Below are 18,217 nucleotides of genomic sequence, written 5' to 3'. Positions count from 1 at the left end.
AATGACAGGATAGGATAAGCTGTGTTTGTATTAATGTCACTATACAACACTCAATTTGCACTTTGACTATTTAGTTATTTTAGTCCATTTGTACTGGTATATGAGACCTGCAGTGCTGTGTTGTACTGATATTCACCACCTTTTTTTGGCATGAGAAGAACTATCACAACTCAAACTATGTTTGAGGAAATGTCTTTAACCTAAATTTCAATTTACTAGTTTGACATACTTTGGTTGCCAACTCTCCTGCCCCCAGCGCGTGACACACGCTTTCACGGTCAGTCTCACTCTCTCAGTCTGCCAAAACAAATCTCACGCCAGAACACTACACCATAAAAACACTGTGGTGTGCCATGTTTTTATCTCTATGTTGATCGGTCAGCTGCTCAAACATGTGATTCTGATCTGCTCTACTTTGATTCTCTGATTAACTTCTGTCAGAGACAATGAACTTGAAACTATAAAACAAACACAACGGTTATGGTTATGGTTATGGTTTTGACATTTAAGGTGGCTTAATTGAAATATGATGTTACCTTGTTCAGAGTAACGTGAAAGAAAATTCTCCACCTTAAAATTTCAGGTAGCTGCCAAATAGTGACCTGAGGCCGTACAATATCGGCACAATGAACTACTGAACTACTGTAGTAAAAATGAAAAGGCTGCAAAGTATACCTTATTTTAGCTAAGCTTTCCCTGTAATCTCTACCTGAATGATTGGGACCCCTGACTGCCACATGTTTGGGAGTTTAGTTAACACCTCAGAAAGTGTTTATTGATTCAAGTGTTTAATCAGTTGTGGGTTGTGGATTTTTTTTACCTCTGATTTAAATTGAATTACTCAGTCTTAAAGAGACCTCGTGAAAAATAACATCAAATTGTACCAGAATGAAAGCTTCTCTCAGGGATTTGAATTCATTTTTCCCTATTTATGTATCAATAATTTTGTGTTCTCCTTTCAAGTAATTACATTTTTTAGCACAAATGGTCACATAACTATTTTCCAGAGTCCAGGCAATTAAGTGTTATATGCTCAAAATGTATGGAGGGGGTTCCTCAGCCGCCCTCTAGTTACCTCTACCATGAAATGTTTAAATAAATCCTAAACTTTGAGTATCAGATTTGAAAGGAAGTGCTCTTCCAATTTTCTCACCCCTGCCCCTCAAAGCAGCCTGAGAACACCCACTTATCATTCTTATGGTGAATCCATGGGTGATGAAAATAAGTGCAGGTGATTGAATGCAAGTGTGATAAGGTCAATGTCATAAAAATCTCACTCCTGCCAGACACTCAAATTTGGCAACCCTGCATACTGTGTGTTCCATCGGTCAACATGCAGGAGGTGGACATTTTGACCGATACTGCAGCCAGTCACTGGGGGAGCTCTAACATTTTGGCTTAGCAGGCATTGTTGTTCTGTCCATCTTATATTAAGTCTAACGGAATGATGTGTTTGCATAAAATGATAGCATGTTATGTTTTCCTACTTGTGGCTGGATTATTCTCTGCACCATCACCCTTTGTTTTAAGTTTTCTTACATCCAGCAAAGTGCAAGTGCCTTGTTCAATTATTGTATTAATTTTGTAGAAAATGTAACAAAATAATTTATAACAATTGTATGGCAGCAGCACCAGCGTAATCTGAACTGGAAGTAGCACCTTGAAATGTATTTCAAGCTGTGCTCTCTGAGGTTAAAATAGGTTGTATTCTGTTAGATAAAAGGCTGTAAAAGAAAGTGCTGTCAGAGAAAAAGAGGTCATGGCAAAAGTGCAAATCAGGTCATAACAGACAGGCTGCCTTTATGAATTGTCAGTATGACGCATAAGGATTTGATAGCACTGATATTAGTGACAAACAAACTTTTTTTTTTACCACCAAAAATCAACATTTTCATCCATCCATCCATCCATCCATTTTCTTCCGCTTATCCGGGGTCGGGTCGCGGGGGTAGCAGTCCAAGCAGATTGACCCAGACATCCCTCTCCCCAGCAACACTTTCCAGCTCCTCCTGGGGAATCCCGAGGCGATCCCAGACCAGGCGGGAGATATAATCCCTCCACCGCGTTCTGGGTCTACTCCGGGGCCTTCTCCCAGCAGGACGTGCCCGGAACACCTCTAAAGGGAGGCGTCCGGGAGGCATCCTTATCAGATGCCGAATCACCTCAGCTGACTCCTTTCGACACGGAGGAGCAGCGGCTCTACTCCGAGCTCCCTCGAGATGTCAACATCAACATTTTCATAGACAGCCAAATGTAAGTAGCACAAAGATTAATCTAGTGCCAGACACCATGTGTTTCTCATTCAGGTAGCAGTCTCTGGAGTCTCTTCAGTCAGAGGGGTCCCAGTTTTGTTTGTGCTCCTTTAGCTCTTCCCTGATGGAGTCCTTCGGCTTGTTGAAAATATCCAGGAATGTCTGAAGTGGTTCTGGCAAGCGTCTCATCAGCAGAGGGAATAACTGCAGAGCATAGCAAATGAAAAATAATACATGCAAAGGGGATGTCATTTGAGGAAAAAAAAAAAATTCAATTCCAGATTTTTTTTGAGCTTTAGCTTGTATTTTTCTCCAAAAAGTTTGAAAATGCTTTCCCTGAGCCCAAGCTGTGCCTTTACACTCTAGTCCTTCAGCCAAGCAGTTGCTGAAACCTCTCATCACTGTACTCGAAGTGATGCCCAAAGCAGGGAGCAGATGATGTTTGAGACAGCATTGTTAAGTGTGAGGTGTGGATTGAATAATGATAATAATAATAATAATAATAATAATAATAATAATAATAATAATAATAATAAAACATGTTATTTAAAAGCGCCTTTCTCAACACTCAAGGCTACTTTACAGAGGGATTAAAACACAATAAATAAAAAACATGATAAAATAAATTAAAAAAACAAGCAAAGTAACACCAACTTAAAATGAAGCAGTGGAAATTAAACAGAGAATGCAGATTGGAACAGATGGGTATTGTGTTTTGATTTAAAGAGGGTTAGAGAGTCAATATTTCTGATGTCTGGTGGGAGTGAGTTCCAGAGTTTGGGAGCAGAGCAACTGAAAGCTCTGCTCCCCATGTTGCTGAGACGGGCGGAGGGCACAGAGAGGTGGAGGGAGAGGGAAGACCTGAAGGAGCGATACAGGGTGGAGGCGATCGGACAGATACAGGGGGGCAAGGTTGTGGATGGCCTTAAATGTATACAGGAGGATTTCGAAGGAGATTCTGATTGAAGGGCTTACCTCCAAATTTAAACAGAAAGATAGATGTTAATTTTGTACACTGGTCTCTTCCTAAATGTGTCACTTTATATTCAACAATTACCTCTGTAGTGATGAAACTCATTCGAACAATGTGTAAATTCATCCAGGATCACAAGTTCAAGTGACCTCTCTGGCTCTCTTACCTAGCAGCTAGGTAAGAGAGCCACAAGTCCTCTTAACAAACAAATAAACAAACAAAAAACAGCCAGATATTTTCCAAAAGACAATTTGCTTTTAATTTAGTAAATAAACAAAGTGTTGTTATTTAAAGAAAAACCAATGTGTAATATTATAGAGAAATATGACACACTGTTAGGAATGATACAGAAAAATGTAAAGAAGTGATTGAAATTAACTGTGAACAATGAGACAATGCTTGCCATACCAACATTTTATTACCTTAGTCAGCAGAGCAAAAAGTAAGCTGTGACCTGAACAGCCTATACAGCAATGTCTAACAAACAGCAACATTATACATGTGATGAAATGCCTACGCCAGTAGCAATATCCTACCTGCTAAGTGAAATGCTTTGACCAGCAATGGCTAATAGTACACTGTGACCTGAATAGCTTAGCAAGAAGTATCTTGATACCATCTGATTTAACTTCAATTTGAGATAACAGCCACCCAAGTTTTAGTTTTAGTTTGTTGCACGACGAAAAAGAGATATCAGCTCTGAATGTCATGCATGTTATTATAAAGAAAGCAAATTATTAGATTGAATTATCCTTTGTAGAGTATAACAGGTTACATAATAACACATAATGACAACTGAAAGATTAACAAAGATTAATGTTGTCTGAGTTTTAATTTGTTTCTCAGAAATTCTCTGACTTAACAAAAGAAAGCCTAATAACAGTTGGCAAACCATCTCTAAACCATAAAACTGTGACATAGTAGTAAGTGGTGAGAACAGAAAACAAAGATTATTGCTTTTGTAAGTACTCCTAGTCAATCAGAGCTTCTATAAGCGTGAGGTTGCACAGATTTCATACTGACATGGTGCTAGAGTAACGCCAAAGTGGTAGTCCATCACAGGCTCCACCCCATCAGGCATGGAAAAGGTGAAGTGTTGGAAAAAGGAGGTGAAGAAGAGAAAAAGCTCCATCCTTGCCAGGTTCTCACCAAGACATAGCCGCTTACCTAGACAAAAAGAAGACAAACTCATAATCAGCCTGACAAGCATCTGAGCAAGACAGATAATCTGGTGACCCATTTTATTGTGATTCAATTTTAAACCTGAGAATTTTTTTTTTCCACCTTTAAAATTTAAAGAATTTAGAAAGTTAATCTCAGGAAGCATAAAGTTCCATATTGACCTGATTTAAGAACAAACTTGATAATAAGATGATGCCCCTTTTCAATGTTTATTTTTGAAAGATCACATCTTATGAAGACTAATTGAAAATAAAACTAACAAATTTAATGAAAAAAGTTGGGTTATTTTAACACCTTACAAATGAAATATTTTTCCTATATCTTTTTTAATCAAATCATAACATTTAAAGTAAATTTAATGTGATCATGTGTGTAAATGAATCATTCATGGTATCTTACATTTCAAGGATTGGCATTTCAGTACCATTAAATTAAAATAAACTGCAGTTCATTGGATTGAAGACTGGGCTGGTAATACGCATACCTTTATCCATATCTGAGTTTATGTGCTTACACACACATTTTAAATAATATGTCTTTGCTCGTCATCTTTAGATATTCTGTGACACCATATTTCTTGGCAGCTTGACAGTTATTTAATTAGGCTGCTGCATTGATGGCTAATATGTAAAATCAGCATCAAAACTCCATCTCAATTAGCCTACTTTTGAGTGACTTTTCCCTTTTTCCCATTGGACTATCCAACTTTTGATATATGTGTATAAAAAAAATCATTGTCTTATATTTGTATCAATACATTGAATAACAAATGGAGAAAATAAATTAGGTAGGATATACATTGAATTAAATTGATCACCAGTTTGTTATCTAACTTGCCTTTGGGACAATCTATGCAAAGCCAAAAAAAAAATACCAACATGACCTAAACACAGCTGATCTATCACAATCCCTGGCCTTTATTTTTCTGTGCTTCCCTCTTGAAAGTAAGAATTTACTTCGAGCAAATCAGCAATAATTATGTGGGACCACATTAAAGAGCCCGGGCTCCTGTGTAAGCAGCATAAGATGCTAAGTAAACAGGTAATCAAGTTACTCCTCACCTGTAGAGAAAGGGATGAAAGCAGCTGGCTTCACAAACTTGCCCTCCTCATTCAGAAAGTGTCTTGGGTTGAAAGTGAAGGGTGTCTCCCACTCCTTCTTGTCGAAGAGCACTGACGTCAAATTGGGTATGATTAAAACCCCCTGGTGATTGGAGTAATGTAATGTATTATAATACAATATAATAAGACAAGACAAGACAAGACAAGACAACCCTGATTCCCAAAAAGTTGGGACACTGTTAATAAAACATAATTTGATGGTTTGCAAATTATTTAAACCCCACATTCAAACCTAAATATTTAAAGACAACATAGAAATGGCGTGCCATATTCCTTATGTGTTTTGGTGATGATTCAATTAGTGTATCACCACCAGATTCAGATTCTATCCTTTCAGACAGTGGACCAACTCTTTATCCTTGCTGGACTCCTGAGAGGAGCAAAGGAGTTTGCACTCCCAGCCTACATGTGTTTTGTGGACCTGGAGAAGGCCAATGATTTTATCTCTGCGGGTACTGTGGGAGATAGGGAGGTACTGTGGGAATATGGGGATCTGAGGATATTCCTGCGAGCCACCTGGTCACTGTATGACTAAAATGAGAGCCGCCACCCTAAAGAAAATGGTGGATTAGTCCCTATGGTTAAGGAGTGAGTCTTTGACCCAAGTGAGGGAGTTCAAGCTTCAAAGATAGGCTGGAGCCTCCTTTCAAGCCCTGAGAATAAACTTGAGAAGCTGAGTATAGTGGGATACCCTGATTGGTGAGGCACACTTTATGACCTCCTTTTTTAAAAACAAGAACCACGATCACTGCATGCTTCTCCACAGTACTGTCCCCGACTTCCATGCAACACTAATGATGTTTGTCAGCCAAGGCAAACAGAAAATGTCCAGGTCTTTCACTGTCTTAGACGGAATCTCAGCCACACCTGGTGCCTCTTTCTTGAGAAGCTCTTTGACTACCTCAGCAACCTCTGCTTAGGATATAAGTAAGAATTCGCCTTGACTTTCCCTCTCTGCCTCCTCATCAGAGAGCATGTTATTCGGGTTCAGGAGTTCCTCAATGTGTTCCTTCCACAGCTCAGCCATACACCCAGTCCTGGACAGCAGTTCTCAAACCCTACTGAGAAAAGAGTGGGCCAAGCCCTGCTTTCCCCCCCTGAGCCATCTGACAATTTTTTTAGAATTTCCTTGAGGCCAACTTTCCCCATAGGCTTCCTTCAGCATCCAATAAACTACTCCTAAACTCCTACTACCAGAGACCACTGGGCAAACCAAGTCTGAAAGGCCCTCTCCTTCAGAGCTGGTGTTCACCATGACATGCACGATTACCCTCTGGCCACAATCTTGAGCAGCTTATTTGGATTCCATGTCCCAAACAACATCTCCTGGCAGGAGCAATTCTGTCAGGGGAGTTATATGGAAAAGGGCAATCTGATCCAACTCACCACCAGGTTTGTTATTGCCAGTCTATGACTAGTACAGAAGTCCAATAACCAAACACTACTCCGGTTCAGATTGAACAGGCCGTTCCTTCCAATCACTATCATTGCCCACATGGGTGTTGAAGTCATCAAGTGGACCTATAGAGTTCCCGGGTAGGACCCTTTCCAGGACCCCTCCCAGAGACTCCAGAAAAGCCAGTAATATAATTTTGGAATTCATGAAGGCCCCACATGATGAAGTTTGTTACATTAAAATGGCATCCATGATAATTGACCTTTGGGATTGTGTAGCCTCCCAGCTGGATATCCTTGGTGGTCTTATGAGGCAAGCTGAGAGGGACTATGTTGCCCATTCTCTGGATCTCGTGGAGGACAGCGTCAGTATAGGGCAGGTTTATTCGATCCTCTGCAGATGGACGTCTAGACTGTCCAATCACTTTGTCTAATTCAGCCTGCACTTTTGCTGTGAGAAGGGGATATAAGATAGTAATCACAACTTCTTTAACAGATAGATGTTTGTCACAGAGACTATGGCATGAATGTGAAGGACAGAGAAAATCATTCAAATGATGTGCAGGTATTAGTCTAAACACATGCATAATATCCACTGATATGACTGTTTTTTATTACTTGTTTGCACATTATGTATTAACTGGCCTGGTCAGTGCTCTTACCCTGGATCTCAGGGTACTTTGCCATGTAGAGGAAAGCCCAGCGCAGGGTGGTGGATGTGGTCTCAGAGCCAGCCACAAACAGATCAAAGACACAACCAACAAGGTTTTCCTCATCAAAAGTGTTGTCAGCCTGCCCTTCACCCTGAGAATACATCCAAATACATGTATTATAACACATGTTTGTAGAGCTGTACTTTCTTAGTTTGAAATGTGTTTTATTTATTTGTTAAGATAATGCTGTAGAGGCAGAGGTCATGGCAAAAATGCAAATCAGGTCATAGCATTTATTTAAACAGAGACTTTACCTTTATGGAGTGTTATGTTAGTAAAACACGAACAACAGTTGATATAATTTTACTGCTAAACAAAACATACTTTTCGCAAAATCTGATTACACTAAGTAAGTGCTAAAAAAAATCATCTAATGCCAGTCACCATCTGAATCTCATTCAGGTAGCAGTCGATGTAGTCTCTCCCATCTGAAGAGTCCCAGTTTTTCTTGTGCTCGTTAAGCTCCTCTCTTATGAAGTCCTTTACGTTGTTAAAAATGTGCAGGAATGTCTTGTGTGGTCCTGGTAAGCATCTCATCAGCAGAGGAAATGAGTTGTACAACTACAGGGTTGAGAAGATTGAAATAATGATATATAAAAGAGGATATTGTACACACAACATTGATCAGTCATTAATGCCTTGAAAATGCTTCACCTCTGCCCAGACTGAGCCTAGAATCTGGAGTCCTTGTTCGAAGCAGCTAATCATTTTCCTGAACTTCTCGTCACTGTACTCAAAGCGATGTCCAAAAACCAAGGAGCAGATGATGTTGGAGACAGCGTTGTTAAGGATGAGGTGTGGATTGAAGGGCTTACCTGCAAATTTAGACAGAAGGTTAGATGTTATATTTGTAGATTGGATAATTTCTCTTTCCAAATTTGTCTCTTTACATTATGCATTCAGTACCTTTAAAGTGACGAAAGTTTTTTGAACAATGTGTAAATTCATCCAAGATCACAGGTTCAAGTGACTTCTTGCCAAATCCAAACTGCCTGAGGGTTGAGAGTGCAAAACGCCTCTGTTGCTTCCACATGTGTCCATTAGTGAAAATAAGACCTGATTGGAAGTACGTGACATTTAGAAAAAATGAAGAAATTCACTTACAAAGTGTGAAATTAATGGTCCCTTTATTTGTGTGTTTGTTTGTTTGTGAGTTTTGCTTAATTTGTATTTTGATAAAATTATTTACATTTTGGTAAAATAATCTTCATCATTCAATCATAGAAAGAGAGTTGCTGTTTTTACTCGATTTGACTGTCAGGAGAACTCTAATCGGTTGAAAACAATTAGGAGATTTATATCAAACAAAGCAATCAAGGGTGATATTAACATGTCACTTTTTTGTTTTATCCTTTTTTACTATGCCACAATGCTCATTAACAAGGAACAGAGCTATTTAGATATGGCCTATAATGTGGCTGTGGTTGTGGATTACAATCCTTAATATTTAAAAAGCAAGATTTGAACAAAACATAAACAATAAAAACATTGTACTCACTCAGCAATGTTTTTATCAGTGAGTTTTCTAGATTTCAAAATGTTAGTGGGTAAAGAACTGCAAACACACAAGCTTTGTCTTTGCTTAGTCTGTGTTTTATATCCTCTCACCTAGTCCATGGGTTATGTCCATGACCATAGGTAGGGCTGGGCGGTCTGCCAGACTGTCTCCTTGATTTACCAGAGCTTCTTTCAGAACATCATATCTGTTTAAGACCACCAGCCACTGCCAGCCCATTCGCAGACTATACACATCTCCATATTTCCCAGCTAACTGTGAGTTTATTCAATAGATGAGGAGGAACACAGTGTTTAATACAACTTGGAACATTAAGTTACTTGATCTGTATTTTTCTGTAAGGTAATTCCTTTTTTAAGACTTGTTCATCTACCTGTGTCATGTTCTCATGGGTCTTGTTGCGGTCCACTGTAAAGATGTTGCCCACAAAAGGAAAAGCCAAAGGTCCTGGAGGGAAGCATGCTGGCCGGCGGGTCCTAATATAATCTATAGTGAGAAGAAAAATGGCAGTGAAGAGCAGCAGACTTTTGACATCCCAGTTCAAGTATGTTCCAGCTATGGAAGAGATTAAATCCATTCTGTAGTCAGGGGCTCAACTCTGTGTACTGTGGTTTTCTTGAATCTTCAGTCAGACAAAAGCCTTGAGTTGTATTGCCATGAACTATCAAACACTGTTTATCAGTGACACGAGATCAATCATTCATTTATAGTGACCTGTCAGTAAGGGAAAGGGTAAGTAACTAAATCGTATCAAAGGTAAGACAAATCACCAATTTAAAAACATGTCACACAAGCAATCACCTCCTAGGGTCTTACTGTTCACCTGGCACAAAAAAAAAACGACATAGTGCCATTCTTTTCCTCAGAAATAGTACAAGACAAGACCTCTCTAAAGGAAGAGCACAGCTCAGCCAGAACTTTAACATCAGCATTAAGTAGAGCAAGAGGTCCATAGGAACTACAGGAAGTGGGGTCTTAACTTTCTTTAAGAGTAAGTAAGTAAGTAAGATTTATTTACAGAGCACCTCTCAAGAACAGAGGTCACAAGGTGCTTTACAACAATAACAATAAAAAAAACATTAAAAGGCAAAACAGCGATTGCAAATACATACAAAAACATGACATAAAAACAGATTAAACAAAGGCAAGTCTAAACAGATCGGTCTTCAACTGCTTTTTGAACCTGTCAACAGTGTCCACAGTTCTCAGTTCCAAAGGGAGACTGTTCCAGAGTTTAGGACCACAACTTGGAAAGCGAGTCCCCTTCAGTTTTTATCCTAGTACGAGGCACAACCAATAAATTCTGATCAGAGGACCTCAGAGTCCTGCTGGAGTTATATGGCTTCAGCAGCCCCCTGATATTGACTGGAGCCTGACCATTGAGCGCTCTGTACACAATAACAATAATTTTAAACTGGATCCTACATTTAACTGGAAGCCAGTGCAAAGATATGAAGATCGGTGTAACATGAGATCTCCTAGATGATTTGGTCACCAGCTAAGCAGCAGCGTTTTGGACCACTTGTAGGTGGTTCAGGGATGCATTTATAAGACATGTAAAGAGAGAATTACAATAATCCAGGCGAGATTACACAAAAGCATGAATAATAATTTCCAGCTCAGCTGTGGACACAAAAGTTCTGAGTTTGGCGATATTTCTTAAGCGATAAAAAGAAAAACGAACCAAACTCTTCACATGCTGGTCCAGGTTAAGGGCCTGGACCATTTGGACCCCTAGATTGTGTAGGGCAGGTTTAACAGTAGAGGACAAAAACCCAAGGCTTCTCTTCACCTCTGGAACAACACGGTCAGGAGCTGAGATTAGAACTTCAATCTTATCTGAATTCACCTGAAGGTAATTCTCTGCCATCCAACGCTTTATACAGTCCACACAATCAAGCAGGATAGACAACTTAGAGAAATTGTTGGGTTTAAAAGGCAAGTACAGCTGAATGTGGTCAGCATAGAAGTGATAAGAGATGTCTTTAAAAGTTCTTATAAGATACCCCAGGGGGAGCAGATAACGATAAAACAACAGGGGGCCCAGGACAGAACCTTGTTGGACACCACAGGACAGGTTTTCTACTGATGAGACATATTTTCCAGCATGAACTGAAAAAGTTCTTCCAGAAAGATAGAGAAGAGAAGAGTTGTGAAAGCTTGAGTCAGTGTAGGAGACTGTAAAGATTTATTGAACATCTGCAAAATAACAAAATAAAAAAAAAATTAATTGAATAAGCTTATTTTCTAAGTAATCTGTTCAAGAATTTAAACAATAAGGTATCTACCATGTTCATCTGCTGTAACATCAGTGGGTGAAAATTGAATAATTCTGTTAATTATAATATCAACTCCTCTAGCCTTTGAATTAAAATACACCAGCCTATGCTCAGGGACTGGTGCTTAAGGTGGTCTTTAATCGGAGAGGAGCCCCAATATCAGAGTTAAGATGCTTCTAATGAGTGAAGCCCCAAGTTTCAGTTTGCATATATTCCAACTCAGAAAAGGCATAAGGACCAAGAATGATATTCAAACAGGCTAATAACATTTATGTATTTTATTTACATCACGGTGTAGAAATACAAAATATAACATCATTCTCATTTCAAGGTGTATTACATATCCAAGACCTGTATCAATAAAAAAAGAAACATATTTATACAAACTGTGTTCTCATTATAAAAATTAACAGTGGGATTACAGTGGGTTGCTGAATATTGGGCTTTTTTTTGGTCAGTCAGAGCCCCTCTTAACGTGAGGTTGCACAAATGTCATAATTATGGGGTGATGAAACGATGCCAAACTTGAATTCCATCTTTGGCTTCATCCCAGCAGGCATGGAGAAAGTGAAGTGCTGCATGAAGGAGGTGAAGAAGAGGAAAAAGCTCCATCTTGGCCAGGCCCTCCCTGGACACAGACGCTTACCTGACAGAAGAGCAAATTTATACAACTGGATTTTTTTTTCACAGAAATTATACAAAGCCCGGAGGTAAGTAATGAAAGAAAATCTAATTCTAATTCCTTCATATCATATCAGGTCAATCCACACATTTCACCTCGACCTGTTGGCACTTAAGCCAACCCTACAAATCCTTCAGGGTTCCAATTAGCATAACCACCCATCACTATACATTATCCTTTACTTACTTAATAACTCAAGAACATTGAGTGAAAGTTTTGCCAGTCACACTGTGACTTTTGTCACACTTGTTTCATGTATTTTTAAAAAAAGGAATAAAGGAAAAAGGAGATTATCTTTGTAAAAACAGATATTCTTAGGTCGTACATGTGGAGGAAAAAGCCATTAAATATCAGACGTATTACATTAATTACCAAAGAAGAGGCTAACAGGGGTATTAGACAGACATTGTTACTTTGAGGCTACATATGTTCCAAATAATAAGGCAAAAATAACGGTTGAAATGTCCAAACACATTTTTTAACTCCTTCTCCCTGGTATACTTAGGAAATGTGCAGTGAAAAAAAACCCATCTTCAATTCATAACCTGGCCCGGCTTAGCTTCAAAAAGTTGAATCAAGTCATTAATGACTGTGATGTTTTTGTAGTGAGCAGTGCATTTATTGCTATTATTAAAGTTTACTTGGCTTCTTTCTTTTCAATCTTTACTCCTTGACAATCAGAGTTTTTGAAAATGCTGTGAGGATCGCCAAAGAGTCCCCATGTATGCTGGGACAGACTCCTGGCACCTGTATTAACAGTTAAAGACACTAAGTCAACAAGTTATTGTGCTCATCCTCACCTGCAGAGAAAGGGATGAAAGCAGCTGGCTTCACAAACTTGTCCTCCTTGCTCAGAAAGTGCCTTGGGTTGAAGGTGGAGGATGTCTCCCACTCATTCTTGTCGTACAGCACTGAGGTCAAGTTGGGAATGACTGCAACTCCCTAGTGATAAGGTGGTTAATTATTGGAATTGATAAAAGATGGAGGTTTTTGAAACATAAAAACTTCATCAATGATAATTTACCTTTGGGATTGTGTATTGTCCAAGCTGGATATCATTGTTGGTGAATCGAGCTAGGCTAAGAGGAACTGTGTTGCCCATTCTCATGACCTCGTGGATGACAGCATCAGTATAGGGCAGGTTTACACGATCTGTTGTTGATGGCTGTTTGGACCCAATCACTTCATCTATCTCATCTTGGACCTTTGCTGTGGAACAAGAAGAGAAACCAAAGGGGAGAACATATTTTATCAAAAGCCTGCAAGAGTACATACTAGGTACATGCAAAGAGATGTGCCACAGTGTAGCAGAGCATGCAGATTTCTGTTCCCTCTGATTCAAAACTTGCAAATGGTGATGAATGAATGAAGAAGACACTGATATTTGCACAACATGTCTCTCTGGAGTTACAGGAAAGATATATACTATAAACACTTGAAGATCTATGATCTATGTAGACACGTTTTGGTGTCACCCATTTGCACATAACTAAGCAAGAGCTGGCCGGATCAGTGCTCTTACCCTGGATCTCAGGATACTCTGCCATGTAGAGAAAACCCCAGAGAAGGGTGGCGGTGGTAGTTTCAGTGCCAGCCACAAACAGATCGAAGATACACATTACCAGGTTTTCCTCCTCAAAAGTGTTGTCAGCCTGCCCCTTATTCTGAAAATAAATTCCAACATGTTAAAAAAAACAGTTAAGAATTATTTTGTGAAACTGTGTGTCTCGTCAGAGATCAGGCATTCTTTCAAAAAAATATTAGGAAAAAGTGGTGCAAAGACATGAATGAACCTTTGACATTGTCTCCACCTTACAGCACTACCTTTGCAATAAAGTAAATAATACTAATATTGTGCAACAGTGAAATGTCATGTCAGTCCAGCACATACAACAGCTGATTATGTTATGTTACATGATGTTATTGAAAAGCCAGCAGGTATGAAGGTCACAGAAACCACACACTAAGCTTCTGATTAGACAGCACAGTGTAAACAGTAAAAATCTCCATCTAGTGCCAGTCACCATCGCCATCTCATTCAGGTAGCTGTCGATGTAGTCTCTTTGGTCAGAAGGATCCCAATTTAGTCTGTGCTCCTTCAGCTCCTCTTTAATGAAGCCCTTAACATCAGTGAAGATGTGTCGTAATGTGACATGTGGCCCTGGCAATAGCTCATCAGCAGAGGGTATGAGTTGTAAAACTGCATAGAAAAATAGATAGAAAAGAGCATTTCAGCAATACATTGTTGTTTGTAACAATCTATGCTTAAAACTCATTGTAGACAACTCTCCTGTACTAAGAAATGTAAATCACAACAACAATACACTCACAAATATTTAATTAATAGCTTAAAATGACCATACCCATGACCAGAGAGAGATTTGAATCTGAAGTGCCTTTTCAAAGAAGGTAGTCAGTTTCCTGAACTTTGCATCACTGTATTCAAAGCGATGTCCGAAAACCAGGGAGCAGATGATGTTGGAAACAGCATTGCTGATGACTGATCGTGGATCAAATGGCTTACCTTCACAGTTCAACAGAAAAATAGATGTTAATTTTGCAAATGTGGTAAGTTGTCATCCTGATTTTGTCAGAGTGCATTTAGTGCTTACCTTTATATTGCTGTAAGTCTTTTAAACAAAAGGTAATTTCTTGTAAGATGACAGGCTCAAGTGATTTCTTGCCTAGTCCAAAGTTTCTCAGGGTCGTAAGTGCAAAACGCCGTTGCTGCTTCCATAAGTCCCCGCTGCTAGCAATGATACCTGACAGGGAATACATCACAATTAGTTAAAAACTAAGGAAAAAGTAATCAAGAAAACAATGAAACATTCTCTGACATGTGACTCACGCTGACACTAAGATAGAGTTTGTAAAAGATCATCAGTTAACTAAAAATACACATGTAAAAATGTTGGCACTAGCAATATGTCATCTATAAAAATTACTCCTGGAAGTGGTAGAGCATACAATACTTTTCACAATAATTTATAACATTGAACAAACAAATTTCAATACTTAAGATAAAGGCAACATAATACAACTAAGAACTTGAATAAAGAAAATGGCATTTAAAATGTGGATACAAATGCTTCTTAGTCTGTCTTTGTTTTACATCCTCTTACCCAGTCCAAAGTTGAGTTCGGTTGACAAAGGGAGTGCTGGACGATCCACCAGCTTGTGACCTTGATTTACAAGAGCCTCCTTGTAGACCTTAAACCCGTTTAAAACCACAATCCATGACTTGCCCATCCGCAGGCTGAATACATCTCCGAATTTCTCTGCTAACTGTAAGTGGATTACAAAGGAGAGGAGAAAACGATGAGTCCCATCAGGTGGCCTGTTTAATTGTAATAGTCGTCTATTTTTTAACACTTCTGAATTTACCTTTGTCATACTCTCGTGCGTCCTGTTGTGGTCCACGGCAAACATGTTCCCCAGGATTGGAAAACCCCAAGGTCTGGGAGGAAAGCTTGCCGGCTGTCGGTTCTTGATATAATCTGTGGTGAGGATGAAAACTGCCATGAAGAGCAGCAGGCTTCTGACATCCCATCCTACAAAGGATGTAATTACACAGAAGATGGAATCCATCATGCAAACAAGGGCTCAGCTCCGAATAACCAAAGCTTGTGCGTTTTGCTTTTTATGTGCCACAACTCCTCTCCTCTCTCTCTCCTCATCTCTCTCCTCTCTCTCTCTCTCTCTCTCTCGTCTCCTCTCTCTCTCTCTCTCTCTCTCTCTCTCGTAAAGAGCAGCCTGATGTGCTATCCAACTGACCATGACCTATATTGTTTGTCTTTGTTTACACACCCATTGATTTCTACTTCATGACTTATCAAAGGTTGCTGCTTGGTAAATAGTGTTCTTAATTTACCTCAGATGATTGAGGCACCAAAATAAGTTGAGAAGGGTGAGAAGTTACTAGATATCAAATGAAGAACGAATGTTAAAATTCACTTTCATGAAATATGATGAATTAGGATGTTCTTGATTACATATTTTTAGACTGCTAATGACTTCTTTAATGACTAGTTAATTGGGAACAGGCGTGAAACCAATACTGATTCAGCTGAATTTAATCATAACCCATATTCCCAAAAAGTTTGAACACTGTATTATGTTAATTGAAAAAAAAAAAAAGTTTGGATGTTTTGCAATTCAGTTTAACCGTTTTTGAATTGAAAATAGTGCCAAGACAACATTTCAAATGTTGATACTGAAAACCTTTATTCTTCTAAGAAGAATATATGCTTATTTTGAACAAGATGCCACCAAATGACAAAAATGGTTAGAAAGTTGCATGTTTACTTCCTTTCCTTCCTTTCCTTTCCTTTAACAACACTCTGTAAACTTTGGGCAGTGAGGAGACCAGTTTCTGGAGTTTTGAAAAAGAAATGTCCCATTCTTGCCTGATATAGGATTTCACATGAGGGATGAAAGATCATAATAATCCAGTATTGGTTTTTGGCCTTTTGTGTGCTAGAGTGTGACGTTCTATGAGAAAGCTCCTCTCAAGTGTTTCTGCTGTCAGAAGTATAACCAAGTACAAACATGCTGTATGTAGAGGAGTCAGACGATATGGGAGTTTTGGGAGAAAATAAACACCTAACTGAATACAGAAAACAGAAGGAGAGAGTTTTGCTTTCTGGATTAGCCCCCTCCTCACCACGCTAGTTCAGAATGACGTCTGGGTTACCAGTGACACAAATCCAAATGACCATGAATCTCATAATCTATTTTACTCTCTCTCTTAAATAAAACCACAAGATACTTGTCCTCCTTTATTTCAGGCAGTAACTTACTCCTAGCCCAAAGGGAGCACATCACCATTTTCCAGCAGAGATAGTGAGAGAATCATAGCCTCAGACTTGGCGGTGCTGACTGCCATCTACTGACAGCTACGCAGATGGCTGAAAGCTACCTACTGCTTGAGGTGAGTTTAAGGGACTTCAGATCTTGAAAATTTCAAACAGAATAAATGAGAATGGACAACCATTCAGTCAGCTAAATCTAACAATTCTAGGATGATGATTTACCAAGAGCTTCTACTGGTATTGTGTGCATTGTCCAACAGGTCTGCTGCAGTTTGGCTCCATGCTCCCTCATCTGTCACATCAGCTGCGAGACCAAGAATGTCCCACCCTGATCATCAGCACCCTTGCAACACTAGCCCTGGCTCCGACATTTTGTTACTGTAGTTCTGTGGAACCACACAGTATTAATCTGAAATTAATTCAATGTTTTAATGATGTTTCAGTCTCTGACTTCCTGTCTGACTTAATCTGCCCTGTGCGGTATTGATGTGCTGTGCATATCTGCTGCAGAGGGCTCTGGATCAACAGAGCTGCAATGGAGCAGATACACAACAACGTCGAGCCAGTGAAAGCACACACATTGACTAGAGTCTGGTGGAAGATCCTGGTAAGTGCCATTGACCTGTATCAGGTTAAGTTGACACCAATCTCCAGCCAGCAAATTCATTTTTGTAATTAAAGTGGACACATCTGACAGAATACAACCTCATAAAATTAGTTGATCAATGAGTAAAAAGACATGACCTCCTGTTGACAGTTTGATTTCCAGAAAAAATCCAAATAATAATCCTAATTATAATAATATTTGCATCCAGGATTGCAGCTCCTGGCACCACTGCTTTGCTCAGTTCTAAACTTAAAGTTTGGTAAATTCATATCAGGTTTCATTGCTATAGGGTTTGGATGTGCAGTGACATTTCTGTATCTAATCTAATACTTAGGGGGTTTCATTTTTTTTTTTATTTCAACCTATAACATTACTTGTTTCCCAATCTAGGGGCTGCACCCTTCAAAGGCTGCATTTAAAGACCGATAACTGCACAGTGGCGCATCAAAGCCTCCTAATGTGGTTGACAAATGTGTCCTACTTTACCCAGGCCATGGTGAGCTCTTAAAAACTTGGTGTTGCTAACCCTCTTCACGGCAGCACCATCGATGATCAGCGGGGTGTGTTGTTGGTTGTTTGATGCAATGTGCATACCTGCAGCAGACGGCTCTGGATCATCGGGGCTGCAACAGCGTAAATACTCAACACAGCAGAGCCAGTGCGAAAAAATACACATTGACACGAGT

General features: G+C 39.3%; 1 pseudogene; it reads right to left on the bottom strand.

Moving 5' to 3' along the window:
- Window positions 1-3,624: 3,624 nt before the first annotated feature.
- Window positions 3,625-15,701, bottom strand: LOC117828726 (annotated as a pseudogene).
- Window positions 15,702-18,217: the final 2,516 nt, after the last annotated feature.

This window comes from Notolabrus celidotus, chromosome 2, assembly GCF_009762535.1.
Source record: "Notolabrus celidotus isolate fNotCel1 chromosome 2, fNotCel1.pri, whole genome shotgun sequence".
NCBI lineage: Eukaryota > Metazoa > Chordata > Actinopteri > Labriformes > Labridae > Notolabrus > Notolabrus celidotus.
Note: the sequence above shows the minus strand (reverse complement) of the source record. Positions and strands in the feature narration are given on the sequence as shown.